Genomic DNA, 27,617 nt, shown 5'->3' with positions numbered 1-27,617 from the left:
AAGAATAGACTCTCCAGAACTCTTATTACATGGGAAATGCAAGTAGTTACTCTAACAGACATGTCAGGAGAGGTTACACGTCCTGTTTAAAGTATTGGTATGTCTTAATACACAAGTAAAATACGTTTCTTAAAAGCGGTTGTGCAAGTATATACTTAACCTCTTCAGGACACATGACGTACCGTTACGGCATGTTGTCCAGGTACTTAAGGACACATGAAGTACCGGTACGTCATGTGTATTTCCGATAACCGCCGCCCGGTGGGCGGTGATCGGAACAAGGTGCCTGCTCAAATCATTAAGTAGGCACCTTGGCTAAATGCGCGGGGGGGTCCCGTGACCCCCCTGTCGGCAATCGCCGCAAACAGCAGGTCAATTCAGACCTACGGTTTGCGGCTTTAACTGCGGTTGCGGCCGCAGCGGGCGGTGCCATCGGGTCCTCATGCGGCTGTAGGGGGGACCCTATGGCATGGAAGGCAGTGTGATGCCCCCTGGATCTCACAGGCCGGAAGCTGTATGAGTAATACACACAGTATTACTCATACAGCCAATGCATTCCAATACAGAAGTATTGGAATGCATTGTAAAGGATTAGACCACCAAAAGTTCAAGTCCCAAAGTGGGACAAAGTGGAAACACTAAAACATGATTTTTTTTGCTTCAAAAATGAAATCATTGTGTAAAACGTAACTAATATGTATACTTTTTTTTATTTATGTAAGTTTTACACAATGATTTCATTTTTGAAGCAAAAAAAATTATGTTTTAGTGTTTCCATAGTCTGAGAGCCAGAATTTTTTAAGGTATGATTTTTTGGGTAAGGTATGATTTTTGCGGGATGAGATGAATGTTTTATTAGCACTATTTTGGGGTGCGTGTGACTTTTTGATCGCTTGCTATTACACTTTTTGTGATGTAAGATGACAAAAAATGGTTTATTTAGCACAGTTTTTATTTTACATTTTTTACGGTGTTCATCTGAGGTGTTAGGTCATGTGATATTTTTAGAGAGCCGGTCGATACGGACACGGCGATACCCAATATGTAAATACTAAAACATGTTTTTTTTTTTTTTTTTAAGAAATCATTGTAGAAAACTTACATAAATAAAAAAAGTATACATATTAGATATCGCCGTATCCGTGACAACCTGGTCTATAGAAATATCACATGCTCTAACCTGTCAGATGAATGTTGTGAATAACAAAAAATAAAAAAGGTGCCAAAACAGCTATTTCTTGTTACCTTGCCTCACAAAAAGTGTAATATAGAGCAACCAAAAATCATATGTACCCTAAACTAGTACCAACAATACTGCCACCCTATCCCGTAGTTTCTAAAATGGGGTCACTTTTTTGGAGTTTCTATTCTAGGGGTGCATCAGGGGATCAGGGGAGCTTCAAATGGGACATGGTGTAAAAAAAATAAAAAACAGTCCAGCAAAATCTGCCTTCCAAAAACTGTATGCCATTCCTTTCCTTCTGCGCCCTACCGTGTGCCCGTACAGCAGTTTACGACCACATATGAGGTGTTTCTGTAAACTACAGAATCCGGGCAATAAATATTGAGTTTTGTTTGACTGTTAACCCTTGCTTTGTTACTGGGAAAAATGTATTAAAATGGAAAATTTGCCAAAAAAGTGAAATTTTAAAATTGTATCTCTATTCTCCATTAATTCTTGTGTAACACCTAAAGGGTTAACAACGTTTGTAAAATCTGTTTTGAATACCTTGAGGGGTGTAGTTTCTGAGATGGGGTCACTTTTATGGAGTTTCTACTCTTGGGGTTCATCAGGGGGGCTTCAAATGGGACATGGTGTAAAAAAAAACAGTCCAGCAAAACCTGCCTTCCAAAAACCGTATGGCATTCCTTTCCTTCTGCGCCCTGCCGTGTGCCCGTATAGCGGTTTACAACCACATATGGGGTGTTTCTGTAAACTACAGAATCAGGGCCATAAATATTGAGTTTGGTTTGGCTGTTAACCCTTGCTTTGTAACTGGAAAAAAATTATTAAAATGGAAAATCTGCCAAAAAAGTGACATTTTGAAATTGTATCTCTATTTTCCATTAATTCTTGTGTAACACCTAAAGGGTTAACAAAGTTTCTAAAATCAGTTTTGAATACCTTGAGGGGTTTAGTTTCTAGAATGGGGTGATTTTTGGGTGGTTTCTATTATGTAAGCCTCGCAAAGTGACTTCAGACCTGAACTGGTCCCTAAAAATTGGGTTTTTGAAAATTTCTGAAAAATTTCAAGATTTGCTTCTAAACTTCTAAGCCTTGTAACATCCCCAAAAAATAAAATATCATTCCCAAAATGATCCAAACATGAAGTAGACATATGGGGAATGTAAAGTAATAACTATTTTACTATGTATTGTAGAAGTAGAGAAATTGAAACCTGGAAATTTGCAATTTTTTACAAATTTTTGGTAAATTTGGTATTTTTTTTATAAATAACAATTTATTTTTATTTACTTCATTTTACCAGTGTCATGAAGTACAATATGTGACGAAAAAACTATCTCAGAATGGCCTGGATAAGTCAAAGCATTTTAAAGTTATCACCACTTAAAGTGACACTGGTCAGATTTGCAAAAAATTACCTGGTCCTTAAGGTGAAATAAGGCTGTGTCCCAAAGGGGTTAAACACACAATAAACTAATAAAAAGGTTTTTTTTCACAGTTTTGCAGCAACTTTGCTAAATACAAAAACTAGCAAAATGTAATCACTACCTAAATATGAATAATATAAATATCATAGAAATAAGTATCACCTCTGTTAATGCTGAACAGTACACATATCGTTATACACTCACCTAAAGAATTATTAGGAACACCTGTTCTATTTCTCATTAATGCATTTATCTAGTCAACCAATCACATGGCAGTTGCTTCAATGCATTTAGGGGGGTGGTCCTGGTCAAGACAATCTCCTGAACTCCAAACTGAATGTCAGAATGGGAAAGAAAGGGGATTTAAGCAATTTTGAGCGTGGCATGGTTGTTGGTGCCAGACGGGCCACTCTGAGTATTTCACAATCTGCTCAGTTACTGGGATTTTCACGCACAACCATTTCTAGGGTTTACAAAGAATGGTGTGAAAAGGGAAAAACATCCAGTATGCGGCAGTCCTGTGGGCAAAAATGCCTTGTGGATGCTAGAGGTCAGAGGAGAATGGGCCGACTGATTCAAGCTGATAGAAGAGCAACGTTGACTGAAATAACCACTCGTTACAACCGAGGTATGCAGCAAAGCATTTGTGAAGCCACAACACGCACAACCTTGAGGCGGATGGGCTACAACAGCAGAAGACCCCACCGGGTACCACTCATCTCCACTACAAATAGGAGAAAGAGGCTACAATTTGCACGAGCTCACCAAAATTGGACTGTTGAAGACTGGAAAAATGTTGCCTGGTCTGATGAGTCTCGATTTCTGTTGAGACATTCAAATGGTAGAGTCCGAATTTGGCGTAAACAGAATGAGAACATGTATCCATCCTCTGATGGCTACTTCCAGCAGGATAATGCACCATGTCACAAAGCTCGAATCATTTCAAATTGGTTTCTTGAACATGACATTGAGTTCACTGTACTAAAATGGCCCCACAGTCACCAGATCTCAACCTAATAGAGCATCTTTGGGATGTGGTGGAACGGGAGCTTCGTGCCCTGGATGTGCATCCCTCAAATCTCCATCAACTGCAAGATGCTATCCTATCAATATGGGCCAACTTTTCTAAAGAATGCTATTAGAACCTTGTGGAATGAATGCCACGTAGAATTAAGGCAGTTCTGAAGGCAAAAGGGGGTCCAACACCGTATTAGTATGGTGTTCCTAATAATTCTTTAGGTGAGTGTATATACTTTGTATATGCAATGCATAACAGATAGAACAGTGGAGGTGAAAAGTAAAATGGCATTTTTGTAAATAGCCACAAAATAATTTTTCTCTTTTAATAGCACCAGAAGGAGCAGTAAAAAATAGTGAGGGGCGTAGTTTTTTTTTGTTTTGTTTTTTCACGTAGAGGTGTTTCCCATGATCTAACCCCTAATCTCAAACCACTATGGTGTTCTACAGGAGACTCATCTACCATCATCTGCTAGGGTGCAGTCACATGACTGTTACCATTTTGCGATCTGCAAAACACGGATCTGTGAGTCAACATTTAAGTCGGTTGTCATTCCATTGTGTTTCCACATCCGTCCACAAAATACGGACGTTTCCGTGTGTTTTTCATTTTTCACGAACCACAAATAAATGGAATGAGGAAATCGTATACCCAGTGGCGTAGCGTGGGTTGCCAGCAGCCTGGGCAAGCCATGTATTGCATCCCCCCTGCAACCTGTGGACATGCCCGTTTTTACAGATAATGTAGTAGATGTTACCTGCAGTCCTATATAACACCACAGATAACACAGTGATAATTCTCTGAGTACAGATAATGTAGTAGATGGTTGTGAGGCCCCAGAATTCAGAACACGCACAGTGTGATCTGAAGTCTGGGGCCAGGATGCGGCAGGGTGGGCCATATTCTCGAGCCACCCCCCAACCCTAGCATGAAACAAATATTGACATTACATACATCACTACAAAATATACAGGAGAATACAGCACCATACCTTAACCATCCAGTGACATCTCCTGTGATGTAGACTTTACTCAATGTCTTCATTCGGAGATAAGACCGTCATGATACCTTCTTTCAACCGCATCTCGTCTCTGCAGAGTTTTATTATTATTAGTTATTATTATATATAATGAGCCATTATATATCCTAATAATACAGAGGGGAGCATTATATATTATAAAAATACAGAGGGCCATTATATATCCTAAGATTACAGAGGGGTCATTATATATAATAATTATACAGACGGACCCATTATATATTATAATTATCCAGGGGGGGCATTATACATAATATATATATATATATATATATATATATATATATACTGCTCAAAAAAATAAAGGGAACACAAAAATAACACATCCTAGATCTGAGTTAATTAAATATTGTTCTGAAATACTTTGTTCTTTACATAGTTGAATGTGCTGACAACAAAATCACACAAAAATAAAAAAATGGAAATCAAATTTTTCAACCCATGGAGGTCTGGATTTGGAATCACACTCAAAATTAAAGTGGAAAAACACACTACAGGCTGATCCAACTTTGATGTAATGTCCTTAAAACAAGTCAAAATTAGGCTCAGTAGTGTGTGTGGCCTCCACGTGCCTATATGACCTCCCTACAACGCCTGTGCATGCTCCTGATGAGGTGGCGGACGGTCTCCTGAGGGATCTCCTCCCAGACCTGGACTAAAGCATCTGCCAACTCCTGGACAGTCTGTGGTGCAACGTGACGTTGGTGGATAGAGCGAGACATGATGTCCCGGATGTGCTCAATTGGATTCAGGTCTGGGGAACGGGCGGGCCAGTCCATAGCATCAATGCCTTCGTCTTGCAGGAACTGCTGACACACTCCAGCCACATGAGGTCTAGCATTGTCTTGCATTAGGAGGAACCCAGGGCCAACCGCACCAGCATATGGTCTCACAAGGGGTCTGAGGATCTCATCTCGGTACCTAATGGCAGTCAGGCTACCTCTGGCGAGCACATGGAGGGCTGTGCGGCCCTCCAAAGAAATGCCACCCAACACCATTACTGACCCAATGCCAAACCAGTCATGCTGGAGGATGTTGCAGGCAGCAGAACGTTCTCCACGGCGTCTCCAGACTCTGTCACGTCTGTCACATGTGCTCAGTGTGAACCTGCTTTCATCTGTGAAAAGCACAGGGCGCCAGTGGCGAATTTGCCAATCTTGGTGTTCTCTAGCAAATGCCAAACGTCCTGCACGGTGTTGGGCTGTAAGCACAACCCCCACCTGTGGACATCGGGCCCTCATATCACCCTCATAGAGTCTGTTTCTGACCGTTTGAGCAGACACATGCACATTTGTGGCCTGCTGGAGGTCATTTTGCAGGGCTCTGGCAGTGCTCCTCCTGTTCCTCCTTGCACAAAGGCGGAGGTAGCGGTCCTGCTGCTGGGTTGTTGCCCTCTTACGGCCTCCTCCACGTCTCCTGATGTACTGGCCTGTCTCCTGGTAGCGCCTCCATGCTCTGGACACTACGCTGACAGACACAGCAAACCTTCTTGCCACAGCTCGCATTGATGTGCCATTCTGGATAAGCTGCACTACCTGAGCCACTTGTGTGGGTTGTAGACTCTGTCTCATGCTACCACTAGAGTGAAAGCACTGCCAGCATTCAAAAGTGACCAAAACATCAGCCAGGAAGCATAGGAACTGAGAAGTGGTCAGGTCACCACCTGCAGAACCACTCCTTTATTGGGGGTGTCTTGCTAATTGCCTATAATTTCCACCTGTTGTCTATCCCATTTGCACAACAGCATGTGAAATTGATTGTCACTCAGTATTGCTTCCTAAGTGGACAGTTTGATTTCACAGAAGTGTGATTGACTTGGAGTTACATTGTGTTGTTTAAGTGTTCCCTTTATTTTTTTGAGCAGTGTATATATATATATATACAGTACAGACCAAAAGTTTGGACACACCTCATTCAAAGAGTTTTCTTTATTTTCATGACTATGAAGGCATCAAAACTATAAATTAACACATGTGGAATTATATACATAACAAACAAGTGTGAAACAACTTAAATATGTCATATTCTAGGTTCTTCAAAGTAGCCACCTTTTGCTTTGATTACTGCTTTGCACACTCTTGGCATTCTCTTGATGAGCTTCAAGAGGTAGTCCCCTGAAATGGTCCTCCAACAGCCTTGAAGGAGTTCCCAGAGATGCTTAGCACTTGTTGGCCCTTTTGCCTTCACTCTGCCGTCCAGCTCACCCCAAACCATCTCGATTGGGTTCAGGTCCGGTGACTGTGGAGGCCAGGTCATCTGGCGCAGCACCCCATCACTCTCCTTCATGGTCAAATAGCCCTTACTTTCAAAGTTTTCCCAATTTTTCGGCTGACTGACTGACCTTCATTTCTTAAAGTAATGATGGCCACTCGTTTTTCTTTACTTAGCTGCTTTTTTCTTGCCATAATACAAAGTCTAACAGTCTATTCAGTAGGACTATCAGCTGTGTATCCACCTGACTTCTCCTTAACGCAACTGATGGTCCCAACCCCATTTATAAGGCAAGAAATACCACTTATTAAACCTGACAGGGGACACCTGTGAAGTGAAAACCATTTCAGGGGACTACCTCTTGAAGCTCATCAAGAGAATGCCAAAAGTGTGCAAAGCAGTAATCAAAGCAAAAGGTGGCTACTTTGAAGAACCTAGAATATGACATATTTTCAGTTGTTTCACACTTGTTTGTGATGTATATAATTCCACATGTGTTAATTCATAGTTTTGATGCCTTCAGTGTGAATCTACAATTTTCATAGTCATGAAAATAAAGAAAACTCTTTGAATGAGAAGGTGTGTCCAAACTTTTGGTCTGTACTGTATATGTATAATGCCCCCCCTGGATAATTATAATATATAATGGCCGTCTGTATAATTATAATATATAATGGCCCCCTGTATAATTATTATATATAATGGCCCCTCTAAATTTTTTATATATATATATATATATACAGTACAGACCAAAAGTTTGGACACCCCTTCCTTTTCAAAGAGTTTTCTTTATTTTCATGACTATGAAGGCATCAAAACTATGAATTAACACATGTGGAATTATATACATAACAAACAAGTGTGAAACAACTGAAAATATGTCATATTCTAGGTTCTTCAAAGTAGCCACCTTTTGCTTTGATTACTGCTTTGCACACTCTTGGCATTCTCTTGATGAGCTTCAAGAGGTAGTCCCCTGAAATGGTCTTCCAACAGTCTTGAAGGAGTTCCCAGAGATGCTTAGCACTTGTTGGCCCTTTTGCCTTCACTGTGCGGTCCAGCTCACCCCAAACCAGCTCGATTGGGTTCAGGTCCAGTGACTGTGGAGGCCAGGTCATCTGGCGCAGCACCCCATCACTCTCCTTCATGGTCAAATAGCCCTTACTTTCAAAGTTTTCCCAAATTTTCGGCTGACTGACTGACCTTCATTTCTTAAAGTAATGATGGCCACTCGTTTTTCTTTACTTAGCTGCTTTTTTCTTGCCATAATACAAATTCTAACAGTCTATTCAGTAGAACTATCAGCTGTGTATCCACCTGACTTCTCCTCAACGCCACTGATGGTCCCAACCCCATTTATAAGGCAAGAAATCCCACTTATTAAACCAGACAGGGCACACCTGTGAAGTGAAAACTATTTCAGGGGACTACCTCTTGAAGCTTATCAAGAGAATGCCAAGAGGGTGCAAAGCAGTAATCAAAGCAAAAGGTGGCTACTTTGAAGAACCTAGAATATGACATATTTTCAGTTGTTTCACACTTGTTTGTTATGTATATAATTCCACATGTGTTAATTCATAGTTTTCTATAGTGGTCTGTACTGTATAAATATTATTTAGAGGGGCCATTATATATAATAATTATACAGGGGGCCATTATATATTATACAGAGAGGCCATTATATATTATAGTGTTGCAAAGGGGCCATTATATATTATACTGAGGGGCCATTATATATAATAATTATACAGAGGGACCATTAATAATGGGCCCTCTGTATAATTATAATATATAATGGCCCCTCTGTATAATATATAATGGCCCCACGGCCTCCTTTGTATCTCTTCTGCCCCCCCTCCATAATGCCCCCACTATGGCCCCTAGTACTTACAAAAAAAATTTAATAAATACTCACCTCTCTTCAGCGCCTCTTGTAGCCTTTGCTTGGGCATCATTTCCGTGCCCTCCTGCGCCGCGTCATCATGTCATCTGGCGAGACCCGGCGCAGGAGGTCACGGTGATGTAATCGCGATCTCCTGCGCCATTCTACTGCTTCATAGGCTTCAGGCCTGGCCTGAAGCTTATGAGGCAGAATGGAGGGGATGAAAACCATAGGCTCCTGTGTTATCTATGAAGAAGTGAAATCTGTCATTGTAATCCTGCCTGTAATGATAGTGAGATGACTGCTTAAAATTATCGGAACAGACCAAGGGAGGGAAGAATTTAAATGCCTGTCATTCTTTGAATATTCATTTTTTATGAATATGATGTCTAAATAGAAAAAAAATCCTACCCGTCACCTCTCCTCATATGTCTGTTTTAGTAACAATTTTGGTACATCTTTTCTTATAACTTTACATTGTGCAGTTCCCCTATTAGTCCTACTATAAATTTATGAATAAATCGCCTACTGGGCAATACCATTCTCCTTGTCAAAGGGGTGTTTCCATGAACAGTCTGCCACTGCCAGCACTAAATGGCAGGTACACCCCTCCCCCTAACTTGTTAGCACAGTTGGCAATTTATTCATGAACTTTAAGAAGGAGTAACAGAAGGGCAGTTCAACATAAAATCATAAAAGTAGGCGCTCCAGAATTGTCATCTCATTTGGAAATACAATTATTTACTAAATCAGACAGTCAGTCGGGGGAGGTGACAGGTCCTCTTTAAGTACTTCGGAGCAGAAATCAGCATCTGCCTATGCACAGCACATCTCTTGGACTGATTGCCACATTAGGTTGAAAAAAATAGAACATAGACATAGCTGGATGTAAATTGAAATCTTTATTCCATTCTGATTACATTTATAAGACAACAATAACCTTAATCTTAGAGTTTTTATAAGGCTTTTTGTGGCAAATCAACAAATAAACCAAAACCCTTTTATTTTCCTAATCATCTGCTAAGAAGAAGGAAAAAAAAACTCTTCTCGTTCCAGTTCTTCTTCTACGTGCCTCACTGTCCAGATTCCCTAAGGAGGCATCAATCCTTCATATTCACATCAAAGCACCGAGAGACGCCAAAGGCACGCACGGCACAAACGTACGGAATGGATTGCCGAGGAGCGTTATCTTTCATTATGTATATTTGCAACAAAACAGAAAAGAAAGAAAGCACATCAAGAAAAAAACTGCAATTTTTTAAAAGCGCATTCTAATGAATAGTAAATGTATTGACGCAAATATCATACACCCGCCTTTGAAGAAATGTTGAAAACCTCAAGTTGAAGGGTGCAAACAAACCCTCCTGCCATTATTTTGGATTTAATGCATCTTAGCATTTTAAAGAATGTTTCATGAATAAATAGTTGTTTTTTTTTTTGTCCTTTGATAGATTAGAACATTCCAGCCCGGCTGATTCATACTGCTTGGCGACCTTTTTTCTCCACTGCAATTTTGATTGGAGATCAACAAAAGACAATAGTAACCTTTCCAAATTCATTCTAATAGGCTCAGCTGACCTTAAGAAACATCTAGGCGTGTGTACTGTTCATTTCCCTATTACCTGTTTTATGATATTAGCATTTCACTGTCCTATTTGGATTAGGGGGATTTGTGGAATTTGTTCTAAGCCTGACTAGGTTTAGTTGCGGCGAAAATTGCAGAGGAAATTACATCTAAACACAGCTGTATGTTCCCTATATAAAAGGTATACATAGGTTTATATTTAGAACTTTTGGGCTTAAAATACTATTGTAGGAAAAAGACTTTGGGCTCAGTTCATATCTCCTTCTGATCTGTCAGAAAAGCAAAAAAAAAAACTGATCCATTAGGGCTCATTTAAACGACAATCTGTTTTGTGGGCCGCAAATTGCAGATCAGCAAAACATGGATACCGGCCATGTGCATTTTGCAGACTGAACATGGCCGGCCCTATGATAGAAATGCCTATTCTTGTCCGCCACGGTGGGCCACGGTGGGCCACGGAACGGAAGTACGGAAGCGACCTCGTTGAAATGAATGGGTCTGCATCCATTTCGATGTGGATACAAATATATGGTCATCTGAATGAGCCCTTATTTTGAGCATCAGTTATGATCAGTTTTTCATCAGTTTGTGTCACTTCCGTCAAAGATCAGTTATTTTTAATGGGAGAAAAAGTACTTTTTTCAGGAGTTTTCCTCCTGTCAAAAATAGATGGGCTCCGATGGAAGTGACACAAGCTGATGTGTCAAAATAAGGCCTCTTTCACATCTCTGTCAAGCAGAGTATTTCATTGCATCGGGCATTAGCAGATTTTCTAGTTCACCGCTGGATCCCCATTGACTGTCATGAAGTCCAGTAGTGATCTGGCCACTTTTGTCTGGCTGACAGCCACTTTTTTTTTTCTGTTTTTCTGACAGGTTAGAAGAACGGAAAGCTAAATGTTGACGTGAACATAGCCTTAAACAACCCAGTATGCATAATGGATAATGTAACACAAAAAATACATTAGACTTGTGCTTGGAATGCCATCTGGTCAGGTGTGGTTGCTTCAGTGAATTCAGAGGCCCCAGTACACTCACAAACCTTCTTTCCACTCCATTCAAGTTTTTTAGGAGTTGTTCTCTAGGAACTGTCCATTACAGGATCTCAGTGGTACCGCACTAGGGTATGATTACGGTGAGTTTTCTTCTGGTGGAGTAGAGAGAGACTTCACACATGGTCATCTGTAAATCTGAAGATTAGGACCAGCGTTGAGCAATAAGGTGGTATATGATTGTGTTTTGTTGCGAGAAATTTTTGAGGACTAGATTCCAGCAGTGAAAATATGTCAAAACATTTTATGAGAGATAATATTATTTAACAGAGAACAAGATGCAAAGATAAGCCGCACTCACCATTCGTGTTCACGCTTCTTTATTGTGGGGTATGTTGCGGGGGCAGACTCACATGGAGTATCAATCCACAGCTGTGGATTGATACTCCATGTGAGTCTGCCCCCGCAACATACCCCACAATAAAGAAGCGTGAACACGAATGGTGAGTGCGGCTTATCTTTGCATCTTGTTCTCTATTTCATTCTGTTCAAGCCCTGCACCCCGATTTCTTGGACGGTCGGATGAGGCCAGGATTGCGTTCCTTCAATTCCCAGGTGGGAGGAGGGTGCCCTCAGTACCTCTTGTTATGTGTAATATTATTTAACAACTATAAAAAATGCTTACCCCTATACAGTATGTAAGATACATCCAGTCAGTACTTTGGAGTCTTAATTAGACCTCTAATAGGGCTTCTTTAGAGGTGCATGAGGTCTATACCTCTTTTCCATATGCCTCAGATTGCAGAGGGTTTTTTAGTTTTTGGTTGCTCATAAAAACAATTATGGCATGCTTCATCAGAGTCCATGCTGCGGAACACCTCTACACCATTTTTCTGGTGTAGAAAAATAACAGCTGTTCTCACAAAATTTTCTGAAAAGTAGGTGGTGTGGACAAGAGGAGGCGTGGTCTAAATTACCTGATGGGTTTAACAAAATTTACTCTAGAAAGCTAGCTGCTAGCTCACATGTACAGTGGTATTCTCTACACATGGAGTCCTACAGATGGAGTGTTCAGCAGTGCTCGAAGACTGTGCAGCTCCATACTAAGAGAGCAGTACAGGCTGTGTGCCATTATCCATGAGCCCTAACATATATAAATGCTGTTTCGGTATTTTTGCCATTCTAATTGTTAATATTGTTTTTCCACTCATGACTAATCTATATAGGATTCTACTGTATATAACAAATAATAATCCCATGTGTTGGCCCCTATGCATGAATGCAGTACTGTGGAGAAAGCTCTGATGCGTCCAAGCATAAAACATCCATTACATTAAGATTTCTTATTATATATTTCTAATGCATCTCTGTTCTTAGCGTAGCTTGCTTTATGGAAGGCTTTCTTGATCTTACAGATCTCCAGTCGTATCCTTGGCTAAACTATACAATTTTCATTTATCATTGCATTTTACTCTTCTTTGGCTAAAAATCATATTTTCAATTAGCCTTTATTAAAACTATTGAGCTTTTCTGTCACAAAGGGTTAACAGTTTTTCTAAATGTGTGACTGATACTTTCACTTTCACTTTGTGCCATCTAATAAACCTTATCTCTAAATTACTAAGAGGTCATAAACACTTATTTAGGCCACATTCTTATCAGTAAGATAAGAACTGATCTAATGAGTGTTCATAAGGTCAGAAAGCAGAGATAAGGAGCCCATCAGCTCCCTGCCTGAATGAGCAGAGAGAAAATTCAGATTCTGCTAGCAGAGAATCTTAGCTCTGTACAGAGAAAAGTACTCCATATTTTTTTTTAAATAAATATGAATTTAAAAAATGATTTTTAGCTCAAAATGAGTATAATGGAATAATAAAAAGCCCCCAAAGGTGTACATAGCTTTTAAGAAATATAAAATCAGCAAAAAAATTATATTTATATGCAGCAGTTTAAAAATGACTTCCTTATGCTGAACAGATTCACTTTGCGACTTGATTTATATAATATTAGATGCCAGATCATCGTTGCTCACAGGATACCTACATCTCTGTACTTGGTTGCAGTTTACAGAGAATATCAAAAGTGCAGCAAGAGAGGTGATCAGGTGAGGCAATAATTGTAGCTGGTGAACATCTCTCATTTGTTTCTATGGGTTTAGTAATTTTCCAAATCAGAAATTCCTCCGCAGTTCATTCAGCATGGGTTGACAATAAGTGAGCCTATTGAGTAGCGACCGCGGGAAGCGTCTGAGGGCAAGACTGCCATTGCATATGTGATTAGAAGCGTGTGGAGAGAGAGAGAGAGTGAAAAATATTACCAGATCAATGAGGTTTACTTGTCTCTGTCTACCTGTGCTTACACTCAGCTCAAACCAATTAAACTTAAGAAATCTGACAAGTTTAGGAGCTTGTTGCTACAGTAATATGTATAATGCTGATTAGATTTGAAGATAAAGGGGCACTTATTTAAAGAATTAAATAACAGATATTGATCTAGAGTACTTAAAGGATAACTGTCACACTTAGACCCTAATTTCAATTTTCATATATGTAGTTACTAATAACATGATATTCCAGAATCAGTTACTATTAGACTGACTTACCCCATATTTAATAAGATTCAGCCCTTAGCAACCAGTCTGCATAAAACTGCAATCTCACTATTCAGTTAACCACCTCCCGTCCGCCCATAGACTATAAACGTCCGGGAGGTGGATCTCTATCTCCTAATGGACGTTTTAAAACGTCCCTTCAGAGATCGCAGCTGCACGCTAATCGTGCAGCTGCTGATCGGGTTGCCTGCTGTCAGTGACAGCAGGGCAACCCAGAGAGAAGGCAGGGACAATTCCCAGGTGTCCCTGCCTTCTGGATTGCTGCATACACAGCGCTCACCGAGCTATGCGCTTCCTGTTCCGGCCCGGCGGTCATGTGACTGCCGGGACCGGAGAGTGCAGGAGCTGTGTGAGGTCTTTCAGAGACCTCGATCAGCCCTGCTCTGAGGCTGTACAGCGCAGTATTATGCTGTACAGCCTCTCTGGGGGGTGTATTTCCACTGTAACTGGGGCTACTATGTCAGCCCCAGTTACAGGAGAAATCAACAGTGAAAAAAAAGAAAGAAAAAGTGAAGTAAATGTCCCCCAGAGGTCTTGTATGACCTTATGGGGGACGAAAAGTGTAAAATAAAAATAAAAAAAATAAAGGGTTGAAAAAATGAAATAAAAAAAAGTTTCACATGTAAAAAAAAAAAAGTCCCCAAGTAAGGAATAAAAAAAAATGTTAAAAATAGAAAAAATAAAATAAAATAGACATATTTGGTATTGCCGCGTCCGTAAAAAGCAGCTCTATAAAAATATCACATGACCTAACCCCTCGGGTGAACACCGTAAAAAAAAAAAATTTTTTGTCAAAACAAGCAATTTTTGTCACCTTACCTCACAAAAGGTGCAACACCAAGTGATCAAAAACGCATATGTCCCACAAAATGGTACCAATAAAACCGTCACCTCATCCCGCAAAAAATGAGCCCCTACATAAGAAAATCTCTCAAAAGATAAAAAAACTATAGCTCTTAGAACATGGAGACACTAAAACATCATTTTTTTGGTTTCAAAAATGCTATTATTGTGTTAAAGTGAAACAAATAAAAAAAGTATACATATTAGGTATTGCCGCGTCCGTAAAAACCAGCTCTATAAAAATATCACATGACCTAACCCCTCGGATGAACACCGTAAAAAAAAAAAAAAAAATGCTATTATTGTCTAAAACTTTAATAAATCAGAAAAAGTATACATATTAAGTATCGCCACGTCCGTAACAATCTGCTCTATAAAAATGTCACTTGACTGAACCCCTCAGGTGAACGCTGTAAAAATAAATAAATAGAAACTGTGCTAAAACAACCAATTTTTTGGTCACCTTGCCCCATAAAGTGTTATAATGAATGATCAAAAAATCATATGTATCCAAAATTAGTACTAATAAAACTGGCACCTTATCCCCTAGTTTCCAAAATGGGGTCACTTCTTGGGAGTTTCTACTGTAAGGGTGCATCAGGGTGCTTCAAATGGGACATGGCATCTAAAAACCATGTGGAGTTCTTTTTCTTCTGCGCCCTGCCGTGTGCCCATACAGCAGTTTATGACCATATGTGGGGTGTTTCTGTAAACCGCAGAATCTGGGTAATAAATATTGAGTTTTGTTTGGCTGTTAACCATCGATGTGTTAAAGAAAAAATTTGATTAAAATGGAAAATCTGCCAAAAAAGTGAAATTTTAAAATTTGATCTCCATTTTCCTTTAATTCTTGTGGAACGCCTAAAGGGTTAACAAAGTATGTAAAATAGGTTTTGAATACCTTGAGGGGTGTAGTTTCTACAATGGGGTCATTTATGGGGGTATCCACTATGTAGGCCCCACAAAGTGACTTCAGACCTGAACTGGTCCTTAAAAAGTGGGTTTTGGCAATTTTCTTAAAAATTTGAAGAATTGCTTCTAAACTTCTAAGCCTTCTAACGTCCTAAAAAAATAAAATGACATTTCCAAAATGATGCCAACATAAAGTAGACATATGGGGAATGTTAAGTAATAAATATTTTATGAGGTATCACTTTCTGTTTTAAAAGCAGAGAAATTGAAATTTAGAAAATTGCAAATTTTTCAAATTTTTTGGTAAATTTGGGATTTTTTCATAAATAAAGGTGAAATATTTTGACTCAAATTTATGAATATCATGAAGTACAATGTGTCACGAGAAAACAATCTCTGAATGACTTGGATAAATAAAGGCGTTCCAAAGTTATTACCACATAAAGTGAGATATGTCAGTTTTGCAAAATTAAGCCTGGTCAGGAAGGGGGCAAATGGCCCAGATGGCAAGTGGTTAAGATGGCCGCCACTGCCCTCACCCTGAGGCTAATCCCGTCTGCCCTCACTAGCCAGTAACAATAGCCCCCAAAAGTGTCAGTAACCAGAGCCCTCCCCCTAAAGGGTTAATCTCCTGCAGCACAAAGGGGTCCTCTTACCACATGTTGCTTTCATTTATACACTGAGCAGATGGCAGATCTCCCTTCCCTGGTCTGCGCTGCTTCAACTCTACTTCTCCAGCTCTGCTGAGTGAGGGAGCGTCTGCCAAGCGCAGGGACAGGGAGAAGTGCACACAGCCCAGGCACTGTTATCCGCTGCTGGGGAGGACCTGGCTTTAATCATTTACTTACAGTCCCTGGCTGTCAGTAATCTGACCTTGCACGCAGCCTGCTTCTGCGTCCTCTGTCCTTCAACAGATAGACGGATCATGCCTAGCAACCCTATTTTAAGCACAAGTAAAAGTAGGCAGTACAGGGAACAAAACTGTGGAATTTAGGGGTAATTGAATACACAGTGAAAAGTTTAAATAGGGCCACCAAGGAGATATTAATCACCATAATCCAATACTCCAAAAAAAATTAAAATACGACAGTTATACTTTAATAAAGTCCCTGCACTTTTTCACTTATATGGTTAAAGTGAAGACCCACCCTGGAGCACCTCAATGCCCAACAGAATTTTCTTTTTACTTGAATTCAGTAGATCCAAAATTAGTGCTGATCTATTCTCTACTCCACTGCCCAGTTAATTTTCACCTCTCCCCTCATTTCTCTTCTGCCTCCCCCCTCTGCCGTTCTCTTCACTGGCTCCCCATTACCCAGCAAATTCAGTTTGAAATACTAACTACAATTAAGGCCACCCACAACCTGTCCCCTCCTTACATCTCTGACCTGCTTTCCAGATACATCCCTACACGCAAGTTCTGATCCTCAAAGGACCTATTTCTTTGTTCTCTTGTCTGTTTTTCACACAGTCTCACGTGCCTCTCCCCAACAGCCAAACCTTCAAAAGTAACCTGAATACCCACCTCTTCAGGAAAGTCTACCACCTATAATAAGCATATTGCCACCATACAACCAGATGAGCAGCTTTTACCCTCGTCTACTGGGTCCTCCTATTGTAGATTGTAAGCTCTCATGGGCAGGGTCCTCTCACCCTCTGTACCAGTCTGTTATTTGTTTCATGTTTATCGTGTTTGAATTTTTTCATATTTTGTTTGTGTAACCCCTCTTGATGTACAGCGCCGTGGAATTAATGGTGCTTTCAACTAAATAGTAATAATATATACAGTACAGACCAAAAGTTTGGACACACCTTCTTATTCAAACAGTTTTCTTTATTTTCATGACTATGAAAATTGTAGATTCACACTGAAGGCATCAAAACTATGAATTAACACACGTGGAATTATATACATAACAAACAAGTGTGAAACAACTGAAAATATGTCATATTCTAGGTTCTTCAAAGTAGCCACCTTTTGCTTTGATTACTGCTTTGCACACTCTTGGCATTGTCAGGTTTAATAAGTGGGATTTCTTGCCTTATAAATGGGGTTGGGACCATCAGTTGCGTTGAGGAGAAGTCAGGTGGATACACAGCTGATAGTCCTACTGAATAGACTGTTAGAATTTGTATTATGGCAAGAAAAAAGCAGCTAAGTAAAGAAAAACGAGTGGCCATCATTACTTTAAGAAATGAAGGTCAGTCAGTCAGCCGAAAAAAATTGGGAAAACTTTGAAAGTAAGGGCTATTTGACCATGAAGGAGAGTGATGGGGTGCTGCGCCAGATGACCGGGCCTCCACAGTCACCGGACCTGAACCCAATCGAGATGGTTTGGGGTGAGCTGGACGGCAGAGTGAAGGCAAAAGGGCCAACAAGTGCTAAGCATCTCTGGGAACTCCTTCAAGACTGTTGGAAGACCATTTCAGGGGACTACCTCTTGAAGCTCATCAAGAGAATGCCAAGAGTGTGCAAAGCAGTAATCAAAGCAAAAGGTGGCTACTTTGAAGAACCTAGAATATGACATATTTTCAGTTGTTTCACACTTGTTTGTTATGTATATAATTCCACATGTGTTAATTCATAGTTTTGATGCCTTCATAGTCATGAAAATAAAGAAAACTCTTTGAATGAGAAAGTGTGTCCAAACTTTTAGTCTGTACTGTACCTTTATAAAGATTGAAGATTTTTTTTTTATATACAAAGCTCCAAATCCTCTGCATAGACATTTAATGATGCAATTCTTTCTTCTGGCAGTCACTACTAGGAGGGGCTAGAGGGCATGCTGCATACAGTCTATAACATCTCAGTAAAAACTCAGTATGCAGTTTGTTCCTAAGCTCCCTGTAGTGGTGGCTGTAGGCAACAAGCCGTAATTTTTATGGTCACACAGAATTTTGGATTGAAAATTAAAATAGTGTTAAAAGTTTGAAATTCATATAAAGAATGTATTACGAAATGTATTATATAAGTGAATTTCCCATAAAACAGCAATGGAAACATTCCTGATAAAGTCTATTCATTTTGGTTCACTTAACAGTTTTGAAGAGAATTTCTGAAGACATCCTTTTTAAGAAAGTTACTAAACTAGAGTCCATTGATGGATGGCTTGAACCTACTTATAAGGGTCCATTCATACGTCCGCAATTTCGTTCCACATTTTGCGGAACGGAATTGCGGACTAATCCATTCTGTTCCCGAAAAAAATAGAACATGTCCTATTCTTGTCCGCAATTGCGGACAAGAACTGGCATATTCTATTAGTACCGGCATTGTGCAGTCCGCAAAATGCAGAATGCACATTGCTGCTTTCAGTGTTTTGCGGCTCCGTGGATCTGCAAAACACGTTGCGGACGTGTGAATGGAGCCTTAGTCTGAAGGATAACAACTCCTCTAAAGCATATACCGTATTTTTCGCCCCATAAGACGCACTCTTCCCCCCCCCCCCCGCGTCTTATGGGGCGAATGCTGCTCTTTTACATCGCAGTCTGCAATATATCAGCGGGGGAGGGAGGAGTGGCTGGAGTTCGGGAACTTTCACCGGGGCCCGGTTCAGTCAGTGTACTCTTACACCGGGCCCCGCCGATCACAGCAGTATTTCTAGTAATCACTACTCTGGTAACAGTAATTCCTTAATAAATTTAACTAAAGTTGTGCTCTCCCCTGTATCAGCACTTACTAACAAGCATCCGGAGCAGGCAGAGCGGCTGGCAGCGTTACGTCACTAACTGACGTCGCTCGCCTGCTCCTCCCACTTTATGAATAAAGTTAGTAAGTGCTGTGATACAGGGGAGAGCGCAACTTTAGTTAAATTTATTAAGAGGTTAAGGATTACTGTTACTAGAGTAGTGATTACTAGAAATACTGCTGTAAGCGACGGGGGGACACTGTTATGGGGGGGGAATCTGTGGATGACACAGTGTCCAGATCTCCCCTATAACAGTCTCATCCACAGATCCTCCACCCCTTTATTGTGCCATCCACAGATCCCCCACCCCAGTGGTCCCCAACCATTTTTGCACCAAGGACCAGTTTTACGCAAGACAATTTTCCCAGGGACCGGGTGGGGGAGGAAGGGGGCGGGGGTTCTGGAGCGTGGCTTAGGGGTGGGCGGGGCTTAGGGGTGCTAGTCTGCGCTGACTGATTCACGCGCATAACAAAACATGAGGTGCATATTAAAATATATAACACTAAATAACGACTACATAAACTGACTAGGGTCTCTGCTGCACTGGTCTCTGCTACACTGGTCTCTGCTGCACTGTACCGTATTTTTCGCCGTATAAGATGCACCTAGGTTTTAGAGTAGAACAAAAAAATATTTTTCATTACACCTCAGGTCAGACCAGCAATCAGACCCCAATGTTAATCAGACCTCAGATCAGACCCCAAATGCTTCAGATCAACCCCCCAACCTTTAGTCAACCATCAGCCCCTTATGTCAGCCATCAGCCCCTTATGTCAGCTATCAGCCCCTTATGTCAGCCATCAGACCCTTATGTCAGCCATCAGCCCCCATGTCAGCCATCAGCCCCTTATGTCAGCCATCAGCCATATGTCAGCCATCAGCCATATGTCAGCCCCCAGCCCTTATGTCAGCCATAAGCCCCCATGTCAGCCCCCAGGTCAGCCATCAGCCATTATGTCAGCCCCAGCGCTGTCGGCTGTGTATCTCGGCGCACAGTGTGAGGTCACAGAGCGACCTCACGCTGTGCACAGCCCTGCACAGCCGATAGCCAAGCCGAGGACCAGGAAGCAGTGAGTACAGATCCTTCACCGCCTCCTGGTCCTCCTGTACTAATGAAGCGCTTCCGCTTTAAATACTGCCCTGATCGCTGTGGCCTGGCAAACAATCTTCCAGGGTCCGGTCCTGGGCCGCGGCCCGGAAGTTGGGGACCGCTGCCCCACCCCATAACAGTGCCATCCACAGATCCCCCACCCCATAACAGCGCCATCCACAGATCCCCTCCATAACAGTGCGTCATCCACAGATCCCCCATAATAGTGTCATGCACAGACCACCATTAGTTCAAAACCCACCAAAAGCACACCTTTTGGTTAAAATTATATTTTGTCTTATTTTCCTTCTCAAAAACTTAGGTGCGTCTTATGGGCCGGTGCGTCTTATAGGGCGAAAAATACGGTAGATATAGAATTAGATTGGTTTACCTTAAAGGAGGTGCCTAGGAGTAAATTCTTAGAACCATCTCTTCTTACCTATGAGCTATATCTTGTATTGTAGCTCAGCCCCATAAATTGAATGGGTCTAAGTTACAATATCAGACCCATCCTGTGGAAAACAGTGGCGTCATTTTATAATCTGAAACAACCCACTTAATCCACCATTTGATCATCTGATCCATCAGCTGCTATTCTTAAACTATTTTGTTCATCGTGTACTAACAGTCCTAACTTGGGGTCTGTTGTACCCTTCTATATTCGCATAGTGTATTGTATAGACTGAGAATTATGTAGTTCAGTACTAGTAGCAATAAGCATCTTAAAAGGGTATTCCAGGATTTTACTACTAATGTCCTATCCTCAGCTTAGCCAGAGCTACTTGGGAATAGTTGATCAGCGGGCATGCTGGATAGCCCATCAGTAGTAAAATGGCCCTTTAAGTCCTCCCATTTTTAAGTATTACCATGGGAATACATGTCAAGAAGTGACATGTCACTCTTTATTTTTTTATGATGCATATTTTAAAATGTATTTAATAAATTAACAGTCTGTATGTTCTATGTATATTCTATGTCCTAACTGTTTAACTTCTTCTTAGTTTGGACTTTTAGCATGGTAGATAGTGTCACTTAACTCTCTCAATCAGACCATCCCTGTGACTAGAGAAAGACCCCCTGTATTGACTCAACTAAAGCATTGCACATTACACTAATCAATGCAATGTTCTTCTGGGGGCATCTTTATATAGGCCTGTCAAGAAAACAATAAAGCTGTCATACTGTTGTTCCACATCTATATCTACAATTATCACAAGGATTACCCCTCAGATAATATCTTCCCCTCATAGCAGCAGTAAAATGACAATGGAACTGTCTATATAAGAAACCATATCATCTGTTCTAGCCTTTACAGAAGGACAATATTTTATTTTCAATGGCATAGAACTGCCGAAATAAAAAAGTTTCTATGAAAATTTTGTTAAAAAAGATACCCCTTTCTGATGGAAATGTCCCTTTAAATAGTTGGGCTAGTTTATAACAGGTTTGGTTTTATTACCCATGCTGCACGTCTTCACTGAATATCAAGATATCAAAAAATCTTCAATTTCCAGAATGCAGTTAAGAGCGCAGGAGGTTCACTTATTTCTTTATACCTTTAAATGTTTGTCCATTATCACAAAATGCTTCATTTAATTATCAATTTCCTGCCCAAACCGACAAGAAATGGTATTATAGAGCGCAACAGCCGCCATCGTCGCTGAAAGGTTTCGAATTTTTTGGTGCAGTAGACAAACAGAAAAGCATATTTTCCTGCTTATTTTCAAGGACAGCAGGGTTCAGCCGAATCCAATCTATTATTTTCACTTGGTGATTGTAATGTCATTTTTAAGCCCTGTTCAGTATGCTGGGGAGATGTCTGTCTTCAGCATTCATGTAACTACAATCTGCGACTTTGCTCTAGGATGGGTTTTGTAATGTTGTTCTTTAAATTGAACATTGTAGTTGATCAGAATTATTTAAAAGCTGCATACACATTGATAGCGCAATCTGCTGAGCATGAACCTCCTGAAGAGGTTTGCTCTGCTCTACCTGTGGAGCCATTTAAAAAATATATAATTGGAAAATGTATAATAAGCAGTTCCTTAAAGGGGTTGTCCCATGAAATATATTCTACAGTTTTCAAACCAGCACCTGAATATTTTTGTAATTGCATGTAATTAAACATTTTGTATAGCCACTGAGTTATTCAATAAAATGTTTCTGTATAGCGCCACCTGCTGTTTGTTCTTTTTCTTATTTCTTTGTCCGGCTCACTGAGAAGACCGCACATGCTCAGTTTCATCCTTCAGCTGCCTCCTGAGCTGTGATAGGGAGAGCATGGACACACCCCCTGAGCTGTGATAGGCAGAGCATGGACACACCCCCTTATCTGCAGCAGAAAAGACACTCCCCTTGAGATGCCAGCTTGATATAAATCTAGCAGAGCAATAAATGGGGAGATCTCTGCATCCATGTGAGGTACAGGGCTGGTTCTAGCTTAGCTAGAAATAGATTGTCATGTACTATATGATGTCTGATTTTCATTTTTTACATTAGTAACATAGTACATAACATAGTAACATAGTACATAAGGCCGAAAAAAGACATTTGTCCATCCAGTTCGGCCTGTTATCCTGCAAGTTGATCCAGAGGAAGGCAAAAAAAACCCTGTGAGGTAGAAGCCAATTTTCCTCACTTTAGGGGAATAAAAAATTCCTTCCCGACTCCAATCAGACAATCAGAATAACTCCCTGGATCAACGACCCCTCTCTAGTAGCTATAGCCTGTAATATTATTACACTCCAGAAATACGTCCAGGCCCCTCTTGAATTCCTTTATTGTACTCACCATCACCACCTCCTCAGGCAGAGAGTTCCATAGTCTCACTGCTCTTACCGTAAAGAATCCTTTTCTATGTTTGTGTACAAACCTTCTTTCCTCCAGACGCAGAGGATGTCCCCTCATCACAGTCCTGGGGATAAATAGATGATGGGATAGATCTCTGTACTGACCCCTGATATATTTATACATAGTAATTAGATCTCCCCTCAGTCGTCTTTTTTCTAACGTGAATAACCCTAATTTTGATAATCTTTCAGGGTACTGTAGTTGCCCCATTCCAGTTATTACTTTAGTTGCCCTCCTCTGGACCCTCTCCAGCTCTGCTATGTCTGCCTTGTTTACAGGAGCCCAGAACTGTACACAGTCCTCCATGTGTGGTCTGACTAGCGATTTGTAAAGTGGTAGGACTATGATCTTATCACGGGCATCTATGCCCCTTTTGATGCAACCCATTATCTTATTGGCCTTGGCAGCAGCTGCCTGACACTGGTTTTTGCAGCTTAGTTTGCTGTTTATTAAAATTCCTAGATCCTTTTCCATGTCAGTGTTACCGAGTGTTTTACCATTTAGTATGTACGGGTGACTTGCATTATTCCTTCCCATGTGCATAACTTTACATTTGTCAGTGTTACCGAGTGTTTTACCATTTAGTATGTATGGGATAACCCCTTTTAATGTAACATTCTAATGCAAAATGCAATAACCACCAGTCACTCTGTGTGCGGTCATATGATGCCTCCGTAATACAGCATACTTTTCTTCAGGATTCCATATGAATTTATGAGAAAAAAAACCTCTGTGCTCTTCCATGTGAAATTGCAGAGACTATGGGACCTTTCAGTTTATAGGTGCCATATTACAGGTACAGGCTTCTTATAACATAGATCCGTAATACAACCATGTAGTTTGTGGTAAGGTCAACTGGCAATACAGTCCTGCTGAGACACAATATATAATATATTAAAGGGGCTGTGGACTTACTAATGTATTGTTGTTATCCCTATTGCCTCCTTTGCTGGCTGGATTCATTTTTCCATCGCATTATACACTGCTCGTTTCCATGGTTATGACCATCCTGCAATCCATCAGTGGTGGCCATGCTTGCACAATATAGGAAACAGTGCTGGCCCCTTTGTTGGCCGGGACCATGGGAGCTCATATAGGCCGGTGTTTTTTCTATAGTGTTCAAGCACGGCCACCACTGCTGGATTGCAGGGTGGTCGTAACCATGGAAATGAGCAGTGTATAATGTCATGGAAAAAGGAATCCAGCCAGCAAAGGAAGCAATATGGACAATCACAATACATTAGTAAGTGCCTTGTATTAACTTTCACTACATAATAAATGCTATTTGCTGAAGTGACACGACTGTTTTAAAGGGTCATAGAGACAGATCAAAAGTTTTGATAGGTGGGGATCTGAGTGTGTAGACCCAGGCCCCACCGATCGCTAAAACAATTTACAGGAGACGGGCTCAATAAAATGTATATGGGCCTGTCTCGATTCAGTCTTCTGCATTGAGGAGAGAGCGTGATATGCACCCTAGTGATCAGTGGAGGTCTCAAAGCTCAGACCCCAATCATATGTCTCTATGACATATCAAAGGTTTTACCAAAGCTCAGTGACCCTTTAAGGGCCATGAAAAAGTATAAGCAAATATTAAAAGAATTCCATTTACTGTATTTGGTCTGGTAAAGAGACAGCTAAGGAGAACATGGTAAATTTATATAGGCATATAAGTGATCTTTACAAAAATATGCTAAAATATGCTGTTCTATGTAACATTCCCTTAAAAGTTAAAGGGCCACTACTTCCATCTGGAAGAAAAAAGTTTCTTTCTTCAAAGGCGACAAGGCTTCTATACCATGAGTCTGAATATGTGTAAAAGTCACCTCAGGAGTAGTGTTAATAATAATCTCGAATATCGGCACTTTGAGAATTTGCAAATATTTTGAATATAGTGATATATATTCGTAATTTCGAATATTGTAGATTTTTTTTTCATCAGTAACCTCCCTTCTTGCTTGTGGGCCAATGAGAAGGCTGCAATGTCTTTGTCTGAGCTTAGCAACATCCCTAGCAACCAATAGGAAAGTTGCCTACCCCTTACTATATAAGAACCTCCCCAGCAGCCCTTGTATGCAGTATTTTGTAGATCTGAGAGAGACAGCAGTGTCATTGCTGTGTGCTCTGTGCTTTCCTGTGTCATTACATTAGATAGTTAGTTAGTTAGTTAGTTAAAATATATATATATATATATATATATATATATATATTACAGATAGTTAGTGGGAGATAGTCAGTGTAGGTTAGATAGTGATATAGTGTAGCTCTGCTGTCCATACATACATGCTACAGACATAGTGCTGTGATGTCACAAGTTCACAACAATACTTAGTGCACCAATCACTAATAAGTAGTCAGACCTGTTAAAATGTAAAGTTGCACGTATTGCGCCAAAATATTTGCATCATTAGTGCCAATTTCGCAATCGTGAATATATTGGAGCACTCTATCTGCATATAAAGCTATTGTAATGTTCTGCTGTGCCAACCATTTTCTCCAGTCTCAGGAAACTTATAGCAGCTTGAAAAATGTAGCTATAGCGACCTACGCCTGTATTGCGCGCGTATTACATTGCCGATTTTTGCAATCAAGACCATATTCACGAATTCTCGAATTCGCGAATATATTACGAGTATTCTACCAAATATTCGTGAAATATTGCGAATTCGAATTTTGCCCCTGCCGCTCATCACCACTCAGGAGCGGGTCACAGCAAGAACAGGTAATGGCCTCAAAAAAAGTTTAGAATAGATGATTTCTTAGAACATAAGGAAAAAGATTGTGTAAATGTGCAGAATTCTTCTAGTCTGATGGCTAGAAAGGTTTGGCTTCTAGGGCAGATTGCATTAAGCCATATGTTTTTTTTTTTTTTGTTTTTTTTTACCTTCAGCTGGATCAACAGGGTAAACGAAGTTCTAAAATGTATTCCTACTGCTTCCCTTCAGCCATGTTGTCTCCTACTCACTGGTTTAACTTTACATACTCAGTCATAAAAACAAAGCTCTGCCCTACTGAGGTGGTGTGCTGTAAGTTGTGACATGGGGCCTTCGTGGATTGGAAAAGAACTGGAGTTCTGGTGCTGAGTGTGATTTCGTGGGAGTGATTGCAAGGGACTGAGAGAGTGGCTTGTGCTTCCAGGTGCTAATCATTACACCACTGCACTCTTCCAGAGCTTGCTCTACCTGAAGCTTGCTGTACTAAGTGGCTGCTGAATAAGTGGAGGTAAAGAACCAGAGTTCTAGACAAGGAGCAAGAAACTTGGAGGGGACAGTGGGGATTTAGTGGGGGCTGGGGTTAGTGAGGAAAGTAGGGAGAAGACTGGGCAGAACAATGCACCAGTGAAAAATAGAACTGCTGTTAACAAGAACCAGTTACATACAAACATCAACCAAGGTAACCCAAAAATCCCGGATAGTCACTTTTCACAAATGCCAGAAGTCTATCTAGCAAAATGGGGGAGCTGGAGGCTATGGTACTAGAAGAACACATAGATGTAGTTGGTGTGGTTGAGACATGGTTGGATTCTTTTTCTGACTGGGCTGTAAATATTGAGGGTTTTACACTATTTAGGAAAGACTGGGTCAATAGAAAAGGAGGTAGTATGTGCCTGTATGTGAGGAGTGATCTGAAGACAAGTGTGAAAGAGGCAATTGTGGGTGAGAATGGTTAGGATGTGGAAACCTTATGGGTGGAAGTTCAAAGAGATAATAACACTGAAAAAATAATACTTGGTGTAATCTATAGACCCCCTAACATCACAAAAGACATAGAAACGCAACTGTATAACCAAATACAGTGGAGTGCACAAGCTGGTACAGTGGTCCTAATGGGAGACTTTAACTTCCCAGACATTGACTGGGGTCATGATTCTGCCTCAACCACAAAGGGGAGAAAATTCCTCAACTTGCTGCAGGACCACTTTATGGGCCAGTTTGTAGAAGCTCTCACTAGGGGCGATGCTCTGTTGGATCTGGTAATCTCTAATGATGCAGAGTGTCACGGCCTTTGGTTTGCACTGTGACACTGTTGCCACACTTGCAGTTGCACGCGGCAACGTGTTGCTGTGAGAGCATGCGGTGGCAGTGTCTCGGCCTTCTGGGTGATTGCCGTGATATGATTGCTACGCATGCTGTTGCCGGTAGTAATGTGTGGTTTGGTATGCTTGTGTGTGCACTTCCCCTCTAAGTGGCTTCCTTTCACTGTCATGGTGGGGAGTGGGAAAAACTCCCCACCGTACGATAAATGGGTATGCGGGGAAGCAGCTAGGCCAGGATGCCGGGATA

At 40.8% G+C, this 27,617-nt stretch overlaps 1 protein-coding gene and 1 long non-coding RNA gene across 2 annotated transcripts in view; both read left to right on the top strand.

The window, feature by feature from the left end:
• The window catches only part of PTPRN2 (protein tyrosine phosphatase receptor type N2), a 1,243,324-nt gene that overhangs the window by 647,682 nt on the left and 568,025 nt on the right, over positions 1-27,617 (top strand). The window lies entirely within an intron of this gene.
• Positions 11,841-20,975, top strand: LOC121002715. Its single transcript, XR_005779316.1, has 5 exons — positions 11,841-11,988; positions 12,101-12,109; positions 13,916-13,920; positions 14,122-14,132; positions 20,949-20,975. It is a non-coding gene; the product is annotated as an uncharacterized LOC121002715 (long non-coding RNA).

The sequence above is a fragment of the Bufo bufo genome, chromosome 5 (genome assembly GCF_905171765.1).
Source record: "Bufo bufo chromosome 5, aBufBuf1.1, whole genome shotgun sequence".
In the NCBI taxonomy this organism is placed as follows: Eukaryota; Metazoa; Chordata; class Amphibia; order Anura; family Bufonidae; genus Bufo; species Bufo bufo.
This window is presented reverse-complemented; position numbering and strand designations above follow the sequence as displayed.